The sequence below is a fragment of the Leucopleurus acutus genome (genome assembly GCF_964270905.1).
Source record: "Leucopleurus acutus genome assembly, chromosome: 14".
NCBI lineage: Eukaryota > Metazoa > Chordata > Mammalia > Artiodactyla > Delphinidae > Leucopleurus > Leucopleurus acutus.
Genome location: NC_139156.1, coordinates 59,052,494 through 59,067,377, shown reverse-complemented (window position 1 = coordinate 59,067,377; position 14,884 = coordinate 59,052,494). Strand labels below are relative to the sequence as shown.

Sequence of the window (14,884 nt, the reverse complement as noted above, 5' to 3'; positions counted from 1 at the left end):
TAATAAATCTGTGCGTATTTGTACATGTAAAATTAAATTAAAAGGTCAGAGAGATTATATACCATTATACCATGAGGTTAATATAGTTATTGTTAATATAATCTTTGGGTGGGAAGATTATAAAGTATTCTTATTTTTTCCTTATTTGTATTTTCTATTTTTTCTTTTACAATGAAAATATTTTTTGTTAGAAGAAAAAACTGAGTTGCTGCTAATATTTTAAAATAAGAATTATAGTAGTAAACATTCTATGGTAGCCAAAGGAATATAAAAACAGGAAAAGAGGGCTTCCCTGGTGGCGCAGTGGTTGAGAGTCCGCCTGCTGATGCAGGGGACACGGGTTCGTGCCCCGGTCCGCGAGGATCCCACATGCCGCAGAGCAGCTGGGCCCGTGAGCCATGGCCGCTGAGCCTACACGTCCGGAGCCTTTGCTCCGCAACGGGAGAGGCCACAACAGTGAGAGGCCCACGTACCGCGAAAAAAAAAAAAAAAAGCAGGAAAAGAACAGTGATTTTAAATAATTAAAGTGTAAATTTATAGCTCTCCTCTTAACTTTTTAACCTGGATCTTCTAAATGAAACCTCGTATGTGCAAATACACATGTAAGCCTATACACTTCTCCCTGATTAGTGATTAACAGACTACTCAAATACTAACAGTTTGAAACTCACTCATTTATAATTATAAAATTTTAGAGTAGAAATAATCTTTGGAGAACTTAAAGTTTCTAACCTAATGCAAGAAAATTTTTTGTAATCTTTTTTACAAGAGGTCACCCAGCCCCTAACAGACTATGTTCAAGAACAGAAATCACATCATCTTATAAGGCCATACATTTTAATTTCCACCCACTGCTCTTAGTTCAATCTCTGATCAAAAACAGAGGAGATCTACTATTTCCTCTTTACATATGCCTTTCAAATATATAAGACAAAACTCATGTGTTCCCTAAGTCGCCCTTTCCAGGCTAAATACTCTAGTACAACCAAGACTCGGAGCAGTTCACAACTTTATTCATCCCCTCATGTAATCCCCACTCTTTTAAGTATGCACTGGATCTGCTGACTTGCTTCTAACTAAATATAGCAAACGTGATGGGATGTCATTTGCAAGATTAGATTAGACTCTGGCTTCCATCTTCTTCACTGTCATGGAAGCCAGCTGCCATGTTGTATGGAGAGTCCCAAAAGGCAAGGAATTGAAGGATGCCTCAGCCAACAAGCTAGAAAGGAACTAAGGTCCTCCGTCAGTTAACCCGTGAGAAGCGGAATCATGCCACATGAGAGGCAGAACTTGGAAGCTGATTCTCCCCCAGTTGAGTCCTCAGATGAAATCAAAGCTCCTGTTAAAAACTTGTTTACAAGGACTTCCCTGGCGGTGCAGTGGTTAAGAATCCACCTGCCAATGCAGGGGACACAGGTTCGATCCCTGGTCCCGGAAGATCCCACATGCCACGGAGCAACTAGCCCATGCACCACAACTACTAAGTCTGTGCTCTAGAGACCGCAAGCCACAACTACTGAAGCCCACACACCTAGACCCCATGCTCTGCAACAAGAGAAGCCACCACAATGAGAAGCCGGTCCACCACAACAAAGAGTAGACCCCGCTCTCCGCAACTAGAGAAAGCCCGCACACAGCAATGAAGACCCAAAGCAGCCAAATAAATAAATAAATAACTTGATTACAGCCTATGAGAGACACACTCTGATTCCTAACTCACAGAAACACAGATAACAAATATTTGCTGCTTTAAGTTGCAAAATTTTGAGGTAATTTGTTATGCAGCAATAGATGAATAATACACTAGTAATTTCACTTCTCATCATAGCCTAGAAAAATTCTCACACATGTATCTTCCTTAATTAGAGGAAAACTGAAAACAAGTTAAATGTTCATCAAAGGGGAATGAATAAATACAATGTGATACAGTCTTAAGATTTAATGCTATGTATCATTTTAAAAATGGAATATACAAGGTAGATCTCTAAGGGTGAAAAAAAGGACTGATAACTTATCTACTGCATTTGAATGAATGGAGCAGAGTTTTAGGTCCTAGCTAAGAGTCTGGGAATGATTTAATAATGATTAGAACTTTAAAAACCGAGCAAATGAAAAAAGCAAGGCAATTATGCTTAGGAAAATGAAAAGTTGTATAAGAAAAGAATTATCTGGAAAGGGCGGGCCACAGTGACCCAGGAAGCAGCGAGGCAGCGGGCTCCTGAGCGGGAGTCCATGTGGGTGCCGGCCAGCAGGGAGCAGCGCCAGGTCGCCATGGCAGAGCTGCAGCAGCTCCTGGTGCAGGAGGCGGTAGACTCTATGGTGAAGAGTCTGGAGAGACAGAACATCTGGGAAAGATGCAGGGCCTCATGTCCCGCTGCAGCGCCGTCTGTTGCGAGGACAGCCCGGTGTCCATGCAGCAAGTGCACCAGTGCATTGCGTGCTGCCATGCACCTCTGGCTCAAGCCCAGGCCCTGGTGACCAGCGAGTTGGAGAAGTTCCAGGATGGCCTGGCCCGGTGCACTATGCATTGCAACGACAAAGCCAAAGATTCAATAGATGCAGGGAGTAAAGAGCTTCAGGTGAAGCAGCAGCTGGAGAGTTACGTGAACAAGTGTGTGGATGACCACATGAACCTCACCCCAACCATGACCAAGAAGATGAAGGAGTGTCTCTCGTCCATTGGGAAATAGATGTCTGCTATTGGCCATTGGGGCTGAAGGCAGGAATCTGTTTAAAAAGAGGAATGGGGATTTGAGTTTTCTAAGGAAAGTTTATGAATGAGGAAATTAAGGATGGCTGCAAGTTTAAGGCCTATGTCACTTGCCTCTGGACACTGGTTCCCTTGTGTTTGAATCCTAGAAAGTGAAAAAAATTGGTGCTAAAATTTGGGTCAGAGATAGCACAAGATAGCACAGGAGAGTTTTTGTGAGCCTGAATTTCATGTGGCAAGTGCTTATCCTAGCACAGATACTATGAGCTGTTTACCAGAAGGATCACTACAACATTTTCCACAAACTGGAAATAAAACAAAATCCATGAGGTCACTAATTTAGAAGGGGGCTTCTGGGGATCTGTTTTGCTTGGTTTTGTTTTATATACAAGGGCATGGAGTTACTTTAAGATGTAGAGTTGGGGGAGGTAGTTTGGATAAAAACTTTGAAAGGGTCCTTGCAGGTATTCATTTCTGGCCGTCAAAATGTGGATGCGCATTTCTTAAAATTCTCACACATGACATCTTTCAGCCTGGAGACCCTGTAAAAATATAAGAAGCGCTATCACACTGGTAGGGGAAGCAAACTTTCCCTCTAACTGGCAGCCATGATGAGCCCTGAGGCTGTCTGCAGCAGAGCCAGCCGAATCACAAGACAATCTTGCAGTGACACTCACCCTTGAAGGGAAATGGGATTTTGATTGTGCTATATGCTAGTATTCAGGAATGAACAGTGAAAGATGAATTGTTAGCTGCTTAATTAAGAGAGTTATGAAGTACTGGCTTTGGAAAAATCTGGTTTTCATAAAACAAAATAGAATGAAAGCCTAAACCCAGTATTGCTTACTTTGCTCCCTGTAATAACAAAGCTCTGTTGAAACAAACCCTTGGCAACATGAAGGTCAAAGGAGAAAAAGTAAGCAACTCAGGGGCAAGCTGTGACTCTTTTAGAGCAAAAAATGGGACACAGCCCCCCGTCCCCGTTACCAAATACCACTTTTGCGACATGGGTTGTTCTTGCCCCAGTTCTGGCACCTTATCGTTTTATTAAGGACCTTGTTGTGTTTTTAGCAACTTATTACTTGATAATATAGCCTGTTTGCTGTTTCAAGACGGTGATATATTTTCCTAGTGGTTTGGTTTTAAAAATAAATAAGATGTAATTTTTCAAAACAAAACAAAACAAAAAAAGAATTATCATCATTGTACATGATGTAGCTCAGGTTCAATATTGGTATAATATAAATAATAAATAATGACCCCAAATCACATAACTATGGTGAAAATATACCGGAGAACACATATATGTATTTAAAAGCGCCAACACTTCATATTCTCTATATTGAACACTTTATATACATTTAACAGTTTTTAAAAGCAATTGATATGATTATATTATTAGAAATATTTAAGACACTTGATTATAGTTGCCTCTGTGGGGGGGGATAACTGCTATTTTTCCTTCTACACATATAAACTATTCACATTTTAAATTTTATTTATTTTTATTTATTTTATTTTTGGCTGCGCCGGGTCTTCGCTGCCACACGCAGACTTTCTCCAGCTGCAGCGATGCGGGGGGCACTCTTCATTGCGGTGCGCGGGCTTCTCATTGCGGTGGCTTATCTTGCTGAGGAGCACGGGCTCTAGGCACGCCGGCTTCCGTAGTTGTGGCTCACGGGCTCTAGAGCACTGGCTCAGTAGTTGTGGTGCACGGGCTTAGTTGCTCCGCGGAATGTGGGATCCTCCTGGACCAGGGCTCAAACCTGTGTCCCCTGCTCTGGCAGGCGGATTCTTAACCACTGTGCCACCAGAGAAGCCCCACATTTTTAAAACTATGCACATGTATTACTTTGATAAAAATAAGATAAAGTTCCTTGTAGGGAGGTAGAGGGAAGGGGCTTTGGTTTTATCTCTGTTGTTTTATTTCTAAGAGAGAAAGAAAAATTATATAACAAATACCCATGTTTCCATTTTAAATTGCATAAAATTTAAATAAATGTTTAAAATTATTTTAAAATTTCTCAATACTCCCCTCCTCAAATCCCAACAATTTCCTACATAAATGGTTTTCAGACCATTTTTGGTCCAGTCTCCCTTCCTTAGAATGCTCTCAACTTTATCAGTGTCCATTTAAACCAATATGCAAAATGTATTTCCAACCTAGCACAAAAATATATTGGAACCAAAACTTTTATGACCTGGATAAACGTAATATAGCTGAAGGTGTTTTTAGCAGCCACATTGCACAGGCAGTTGCTGCTACATTTGTGATTAACCAAAATTCCCAGATATTTTTCACATGAACTGCTGCCCAACCAGCTCTTCCTCATCCTGTTATTGTGCATTTGAAGTTTTGAATTTAAATATTCAAGGACTTACTCCTGCTAAGTATAATTTCAGTTTGAGCCCATGATGTCACCCTATGGACGTAATTTTTAAGGCTTTATTTATCATCTGTCAAATTAACTACTCCTGCATCTTTGCAATACTTACATCTCTGATTAACTTGTTTTAAAAATGTTTTAATGGGACTTCCCTGGTGGCGCAGTGGTTAAAGATCTGCCTGCCAATGCAGGGGACATGGGTTCGAGCCCTGGTCCGAGAAGGTCCCACATGCTGTGGAGGAATTAAGCCCATGCACCACAACTACTGAGCCCATGTGTCACAACTACTGAAGCCCATGCGCCTAGAGCCCCATGCTCCGCAACAATAGAAGCCACCGCAACGAGAAGCCCGCTCACCCCAACTAGAGAAAAGCCCACGTGCAGCAATGAATACCCAATGCAGCCAAAAATAAATAAATAAATAAATAAAAATAAAATTGTTTTACTCTATCCAAGGTCCAAAGAAAATCCACCAGAGGCTTTTCCTGGTGAAATCAAGAGTCTAAGTGGATACAATTATTCAATCTTCAACACATTCATTTAGTCAATCAACCAAACCATATTTTACTATATAACAGCTATAAATGTATCATGAAAGACTGGGAGAAAGAAAAGACAACCCTCAGAATGGGAGAAAATATTTGCAAATGAAGCAACTGACAAAGGATTAATCTCCAAAATATACAAGCAGCTCACGCAGCTCAATATTAAAAAAACAAACAACCCAATCCAAAAATGGGCAGAAGACCTAAATAGACATTTCTCCAAAGAAGATATACAGATTGCCAACAAACACATGAAAGGATGCTCAACATCACTAATCATTAGAGAGCTGCAAATCAAAACTACAATGAGGGGCTTCCCTGGTGGCGCAGTGGTTAAGAGTCCTCCTGCCGATGCAGGGGACATGGGTTCATGCCGCGGAGCGGCTAGGCTCCGGGAAGATCCCACATGCCGCGGAGCGGCTAGGCTCGTGAGCCATGGCTGCTGAGCCTGCGCGTCCGGAGCCTGTGCTCCGCAACGGGAGAAGCCACAACAATGAGAGGCCCGCGTACAGCAAAATCAAAAACAAAAACAAACAAACAAACAAACAAAATACAATGAGGTGGACTTCCCTGGTGGCGCAGTGGTTAAGAATCCGTTTACCAATTCAGGGGACATGGGTTTGAGCCCCGGTCCAGGAAGATTTCACATCCCGTGGAGCAGCTAAGACCATGCACCACAACTACTGAGCTTGCGCTCTAGAGCCCGTGAGCCACAACTACTGAGCCTGCGTGCCATAACTACTGAAGCTCACGTGCCTAGAGCCCATGCTCCACAACAAGAGAAGACACCACAATGAAAAGCCCGCACAACGCAACGAAAGAGTAGTCCCCGCTCTCCACAACTAGAGAAAGCCTGCACGCAGCAACGAAGACCCAACACGGACAAAAATAAATAAATTAAATTAATTTTAAAAAAAACAACTATAATGAGGTATCACCGCACACAGGCCATCATCAAAAAATCTACAAACAATAAATGCTGGACAGGGTGTGGAGAAAAAAGAAACCTCTTGCATTGTTGGTGGGAACGTAACTTGATACAGTCACTATGGAGAACAGTATGGAACAGTTTTTTTCTTAAAAACTAAAAACAGAACTACCATATGACCCAGCAATCCCACTACTGGGCATATACCCTGAGAAAACCATAATTCAAAAAGAATCATGTACCACAATGTTCACTGCAGCACTATTTACAATAGCCAGGACATGGAAGCAACCTTAGTGTCCATGAACAGATGAATGGATAAAGAAGATGTGGCACATATATACAATGGAATATTACTCAGCCATAAAAAGAAACGAAATTGAGTTATTTGTAGTGAGGTGGACAGACCTAGAGTCTGTCATACAGAGTGAAGTAAGCCAGAAAGAGAAAAACAAATACCGTATAATAATACGTATATATATGGAATCTAAAAAAAAAAAAAGGTTCTGATGAACCTAGGGGCAGGACAGGAATAAAGACACAGACGTAGAGAATGTAATTGAGGACACAGGAGCGGGAGAGGGTAAGCTGGGACGAAGTGAGAGAGTGGCATGGACATATATACACTAGCAAATGTAAAATAGATAGCTAGTGGGAAGCAGCTGCATAGCACAGGGAGCTCGGTGCTTTGTGACCACCTAGAGGGGTTGGATAGGGAGGGTGGGAGGGAGACGCAAGAGGGAGGGGATATGGAGATATATGTATACATATAGTTGATTCACTTTGTTATACAGCAGAAACTAACACAACATTGTAACACAATTATACTCAAATAAAGATGTTTAAATAAATTGCATTAATTTAAACATTAAAAAACATTAATATCGCGATGAAGAGTGGCCCCTGCTTGCCACAATTAGAGAAAGCCCTCCCACAGAAACTAAGACCCAACACAACAAAAATAAATTAATTAATTAAAAAAACAAAAACAAAAAAACCCTGACAACTGGAGCCCTTGTACAATTCTAGGAGAATGTAATGGTACATCCACTTTAAAAAAAAAAAAATGCAATAAACCAAAAGCCATTAAATTGTATACTTTAAATGTGTGAATTATATGGTATGTGCATTATATCTCAATAAAGCTGTTAAAAAAAGAAAGACTGGGGCTTCCCTGGTGGCGCAGTGGTCGAGAGTCTGCCTGCTAATGCAGGGGACATGGGCTCGAGCCCTGGTCTGGGAAGATCCCACATGCCACGGAACAACTAGGCCCGTGAGCCACAACTACTGAGCCTGCGCGTCTGGAGCCTGTGCTCCGCAACAAGAGAGGCCACAAAAGTGAGAGGCCCGCGCACTGCGATGAAGAGTGGCCCCCACTTGCCGCAACTAGAGAAAGCCCTTGCCCAGAAAGGAAGACCCAACTCAGCCAAAAATAAAAATTAATTAATTAATTAAAGTACCCTTAATTTAAAAAAAAAAAAGAAAGAAAGACTGGGAAACTGTGGGATTATGACTGTAACAAGAACAATCTCTTGATCTATTAACCTTGTAATTCTAAATAGAAGTAATAGAATTTAAGAATAGAAATAGAAGAAATTTGTTATGATAAATCAGCCTATACTAAATCTTTTGGGTTAATACTCCATATCATCTGTTTGATCACTTATAATTTAATTTTTCTGTATTTAACATTAATTTTACAGGTCTGCACTTTTCCAACTACTTTCCTCTTTTTGGATATCAGGACATTTGTCTCTCTCTGGTTTTTATGATTTCTCAAAGATTAACAACAGTGACTCTGAGATCATCAGCCAGTTAATTCAGTACTCTGAAATTCAACTGAGCCTTAAAATTTAAATTCACTTTAAAATGATCATTCTTGCCATCTGGGATAGTTTGTAGTTTACAATTTGCTATATACTTCCTAGTTTGAAAACTATTGTCCTTGCTGCTAGTAATAATCTATAGAGTGCTTATTTTTTAAAGAACTTTAGAATTTCTCAAAAATCCTATAAATAGGTTAAATAGAAATTAATATACCATTATCCTATTTTACAATAGGGAAACCGAAGAACAGAGAAATTTAAATTATTTACCCAAGGTCAAAGAGCTACAATGAACCAAAATCTCCTATTGCAGCCTAGGGCTCTTTTCATAAGGTCATATAGATCTCTAACACAAAACTACTTAAGACAGCACACAAAGCTTCTTGCTTAAAAACTGATTTTTCAGTTAGTGGTTGACAGGGGTTAAGGAGTGGGTAGATGCAAAGGAAGTGGGTATAGCTGTAAAAGGGTAATATGATGTATCCTGTGGTGATGAAAATATTCTGTACCCTCACTGTATCAATGTCAATATGCTGGTTGTGATTTGGCACTACAGTTTTACAAGATATTACCACTGGATGAAACTGGGTAAAGAGTATATCAGACCTCTATTTCTGTGTGAATTTTGAGAAGTAGCTCAAAAGAAAAAAGTTTACTAAAAAATAATTAATAATTGATATTTCTTTTTTAAGCCAACTTAATTTTAAAGAAGCTTACTTAAAGTGAATAGTTTAGGTAAATTAAAACAAAATACAATCATGCATAGGGCTCTGAAAGCCAGCACAGGGGACTTAAAAAGCGGCTAAGTCCCATTAACTGAAGCTTTAAAAAAGCCATAGAGATCCCTGGAAATTAAAAAGGAACCCCCAGGATTTTTGTTTCCCAAAGAAGCATAATAAAACAAGACAGTATAGGAAATAAACTATTAAGTCACCTCAAAACGAATCACTAGAATAAACTTAAAACCACCAAAGCTTTCCTCAACCATCGACACACTTTACTGCAAACCTCAACTTAGAGAAAAAAATGAATGTGCACATGTGTCACCTTCAACTTGATATTCACAACCACACATTTCAAAAGAGTCCCCAAATTGCTTCTCTTTATTTGCTACTCACAAAGTGCCTGAAGCTTCAACCATTTCCTGCTTCTCCCAGCTGCAGGACTTGCAATTAGGAAAACATTCACTCAGCATCTAGAGCAGGTCTGGTTAGAAGGATGAGCTCATCCCTTCAGATGTGCACCTGATCCTCAGGAAGTTGCTCCTCCTCCAGCCAGCAGGTCTTTGTATGTTTAAAGTGACACCCACAACCTGTGTAACCACTTGGACAGAGCCAGAACAAGTCCTTCTCTATACATGCCTACTGCCACGGAATCATTTCCTGCTCTGGCCACCTCACATAGCCACCAAATTCAGGCGGCAGCATAGCAGTAGCAGCTGCTGCTGCTCCCAGTATGGCCTCACTAGAGAAGGATTTCATTTTCAGCTTATAATGGAGGTCAGGTTCTTCACTTCTACCCTGTGAACATCACACTATTTGTTTCAACAGGTCCTTGCCCAGAGTCAGACCTGACGAATCACCCTTTTCAGAACTTACAACTCATTTTCTTAAACCAGGAATGTAATACTTCTCCATTCTCTTATTCTGCTTGTCTTGTCTACAAGTCTCAATTAACAGAGGCAGCTAAATGCACTATATGCATTTACAGCTAAATGCTCCAAACCCAAGTTTGCCCCTCAGTTTCACTACTTCTAAGAAAACATTTACTCTGCCATAGCTGTCCATTTATTGGTAAAACACATACTACTACTAACTCAAAAGATACGTAGAATTCACTTCAAAGTGATGTAATATTGGTACTTTAATTGTCTTCAATCAAAAGTACCTGGGTACTGGGCTTCCCTGGTGGTGCAGTGGTTAAGAATCCGCCTGCCAATGCAGGGGACATGGGTTCAAGCCCTGGTCCGGGAAGATCCCACATGCCGCGCACCAACTGAGCCCGTGTTCCGCAACAAGAGAAGCCACTGCAATGAGAAGCCAGTGCACCGCAACAAAGACAAGCCCCCACTCACCGCAACTAGAGAAAGCCCGTTCACAGCAACAAAGACCCAACGAAGTCTAAAGTAAATAATAAAATAATTTTTTTTTTTTGCAGTACACGGGCCTCTCACTGTTGTGGCCTCTCCCGTTGCGGAGCACAGGCTCTGGACGCGCAGGCTCGGCGGCCATGGCTCACAGGCCCAGCCGCTCCACGGCATGTGGGATCTTCCCAGACCGGGGCACGAACCCGTGTCCCCTGCATCGGCAGGCGGACTCTCAACCACTGCGCCACCAGGGAAGCCCTAAAATAAATTTTTTTTTAAAAAAGTACCTGGGTACCAAATAGTCATTCAACAAATATTTCTGTGCACCTATTATATAAAACTGTCTGACGGTGCTGAACTGGGCTTTCAACTTAAAAAAAAAAATCTAATAAATAGCCCTTCCCATCTCAGCCTTCCACAGGACCTTTGCAGTATTTTTACCTCTGTCATGGTAAGTTTCTAATACACTAACAGGCTGAGTTAGGAATATAAACTAGTCGGCATAACATCAAATTCATTAGTGGTTACCTTTTTTTTTTTTTTTTTTTTTGGTGGTACGCGGGCGTCTCACTGCTGTGGCCTCTCCCGTTGCGGAGCACAGGCTCTGGACGCGCAGGCTTAGCGGCCACGGCTCATGGGCCCAGCCGCTCCGCGGCATGTGGGATCTTCCCGGACCAGGGCACGAACCCGTGTCCCCTGCATCGGCAGGCGGACTTTCAACCACTGCGCCACCAGGGAAGCCAGTGGTTACCTTTGAGAGATGGCAAGGGACTTGTGATCAGGAAGGAGAAAACAAGGAGCCTTCAACTTATTTAGTAATATTTAATTTGCTGGATAGTAGACACAAGGTTCCTTATTGTATTATTCTTCTTAAATGTCTTAAATAATAAATAATAAAAATTTTTAAACAGAGAACTTCTGAGCATCAAAAGACACAGTCAACAGAGTGAAAAGACAACCCACAGAATGGGAGAAAATATTTGCAAATCATTTATCTGATATGGAGTTAATATCTAGAATATATAAAGAACTCCTACAAGTTAACAACAAGTGATTGAAAAGTGCACAAAGGACAATAGACATTTCTCCAAAGAAGATATACAGATGGCCAATAAGCATATGAAAAGATGCTCAACATCACGAGTCTTTAGGGAAATGCAAATCAAAACCAAAATGAAAATTGAAAACACCCATTAGGATGGATACTATCAAAAAAAAAAAAAAACAAAACAGAAAATAGCAGCTGTGAATGAGGATGTGAAGAAACTGGAACTCCTAGTGGGAATGTAAAATGGTACAGCCACCATAGAAAATGGTAAGGCAAGTCCTCAAAAAAATTAAAGACAGAATTATCATACGATCCAGCAATTCCACTTATGGGTATATATCCAAAAGAACTGAGAGGACTGGCCAAGATGGTGAAGTAGGAAGATCCTGAACTCACCTCCTCCCACGGGCACACCAAAATAACAACTATTTACAGAGGAAATACTGATGAGAAAAACTGGAAGACCAGGAGAAAAGATCTTCTACAACTAAAGAAATAAAGAAGGAACCACAAAAAGTTGGGTAGGAGGGCTGGTGACATGGTATAGTCAAAACCCATGTCCCCAGGTAGGCAAACCACAGGTGGGAGGACAACTACAGTTGAAGAGGTTCTTCTCAAGGAACAAGGAGTCCAAGGCCCACAACCAGCTCTCCAGGCCTGGGTCTTGCACCGGGACAACAAGCCCCACATTTGGCTTTGAAGGCCAGTGGGGCTTACTTTCAGGAGAGGCAGAGGGCTGTGGGAAATAGAGACTTCACTTTCAAAGGGTACACACAAAATCTCACACACTCCAGGACTCAGCACAGAAGCAGTAATTTGAAAAGAGCCTGGGTCAGAACCCCCTGCTGATCTTGGAGAGCCTCCTGGAGAGGCAGGAGAAAACTGGAGCTCATCCTGGGGACAAAGACACTGGCAGCAGCCATTTTGGGGAGCTCATTCTACCATGCGGACATTGGTACTGGCAAGCGCCAATTTGGAATCCACCCTTTAGCTTATTAATGCCGAGACCCAGCCCCACCTACCAGCCTCTCAGCACCAGTACTGGGACACTTCAGTCCAGCAGCTAGCCAAGCAGGAACACAGCCCCATCTACCAGTAGACTGGCCAGAGACACTGGGACACAGCCTCACCCACCAGTGGGCCAGCACTAGCCTCAGGACCAGTCTCTCCCACTAGTGGGCAGGCACCAGCAGAGGAATCCAATACCAGTAGGCTGATACCACCTTCAAGATACCCAGGACCCCACAGTCAACCATATCAGGAACCTGCCCACCCCCATGCCCCTGGGCCCTGGCCCTACCCACTAGCAAGCTGACAACAGCACTGCGACACCTTGGACCCCTCAGCTGGCTGCCTCAGGATCCAGCCCCACTCACCAGTGGGCCAATACCAGCTTGGGACACCCCAGACCCCACAGCCAGCTCTGTCAGGAACTAGCCCTACCCACAGGCAGGCCAACACTAGATCCAGGACCCCCAGCCCCACAACCACCCACCCTGGAACATAGCTCTGCCCATCAGTATGCCAGCACTAGCCCCAGGACCCCTGGAGCCCCAGAGCCAGCCTCCTCATGACCTGGCCCCATACACCAGCAGCCAGTAGCCTCTGCGCAAGTCAGGACATGGCAACCAACCAGAGAGGGGGCCAGCCACACCTACCAGACCACCCATAGTAGTCAACCCACCACAACAGAAGGACCCACGCACATAGCTCTGGTGACCAGAGGGAAGTGCACTACTGGGATGCATAGGATGTCTCCTACAAAAGGCCACTTCTCCAAGATCAGGAAACATAACCAACCTACCAAATATATAGAAATAAAAACAGCAAATTAGGCAAAATGAGGTGACAGAAGAATATGTTCCAAATGAAGGGACAAGATAAATCTCCAGAAGAACTAAGTGAGTGGAGATAAGCAATCTACCCAATAAAGAGTTCAAGGTAATGATTGTAAAAATGTTCAAAGAAAAAAAAAATGTTCAAAGAACTCAGGAGAAGATTGGATGAAAAGAGTCAGAAGTCAGAAGTTTTTAACAAAGAGTTAGAGAATATAAAGAAGAACCAAATGGAGTTGAAGAATACAATAAATAAAATAAAAAATACACTAGAAGGAATCAACAGTAGATTAGATGATACAGAGGGATGGATCAGCAAGCTGGAAGACAGAGTAGTGAAAATCACTGAAGCTGAACAGAAAAAAGAAATGAGGACAGCTTAAAAGACCTCTCAGACAACATCAAGCATTCTAACATTCACACTGTAGGGGTCCCAGAAGGAAAGGAGAAAGAAAAGGACAGAGAACATATTTTGAGATATAATACCTGAAAACTTCCCTAACCTGGAAAAGAAAACAGACATCCAGGTCCAGGGAGCACAGAGAGTCTCAAGAGGATCAATCCAAAGAGGACAACACACAGACACATTGTAATCAAAATGGCAAAAATTAAAGATAAAGACACGGGGCTTCCCTGGTGGCGCAGTGGTTGAGTGTCCGCCTGCCAATGCAGGGGACATGGGTTTGTGCCCCGGTCCGGGAGGATCCCACATGCGGAGCGGCTGGGCCGCTGGGCCTGCGCGTCTGGAGCCTGTGCTCCGCAACGGGAGAGGCCACAACAGTGAGAGGCCCGCATAACACATAAAAAAAAAAAAAAAAAAGATAAAGACAGAATATTAAAAGCAGCAATGTAAAAGCAACAAGTTACAGATGAACTCCCATAAGGCTATCAGCTGTCTTTTCAGCAGAAACTCTGCAGGCTAGAGGGAGTGGCACAATATATTTAAAGTGATGAAAAGGAAAAACCTACAACCAAGAATACTCTACCTTTCAAGGCTTTCATTCAGATTTGATAGAGAAATCTAAAGTTTACAGACAAGAAAAAGCTAGCTAAAAGAGTTCAGCACCACCAAACCAACTTTACAGAAATGTTCAGCGGACTTCTCTAAGTAAAATTTTAAAAAGTCCACAACTAGAAATATAAAAACTACAAAAAGAAAAATCTCATTGGTAAAGGTAGTAAACCAACCACATGTAAAGCTAGTAGAAGAGTTAAAAGACAAAAGTACTAAAATCATCTGTATTCACAATAAGTAGTTAAGGGATACACACAGATGTAGCATATGATGTCAAAACCAGCAAACATGGGTGGGGAGTCGGGGGGGGGAGTAAAAATGCAGGGCTGTCAAAATGCATCTGAATTTAAGAGATCAGTAACTTAAAATAATCACATACATATAGATATATAGCTATACATAAACGTCATGGTAGGGACTTCCCTGGTGGCACAGTGGTTAAGAATACGCCTGCCAATGCAGGGGGCACAGGTTCGAGCCCTGCTCTGGGAGGATCCCACA

The 14,884-nt window shown here is 42.2% G+C and overlaps 1 pseudogene across 1 annotated transcript; it reads left to right on the top strand.

The window, feature by feature from the left end:
* The first annotated feature begins 2,274 nt into the window (after window positions 1–2,274).
* On the top strand, window positions 2,275–2,693 carry LOC309971201 (protein FAM136A-like; annotated as a pseudogene). Its single transcript has one exon. The product of its transcript is annotated as a protein FAM136A-like (transcript).
* Window positions 2,694–14,884: the final 12,191 nt, after the last annotated feature.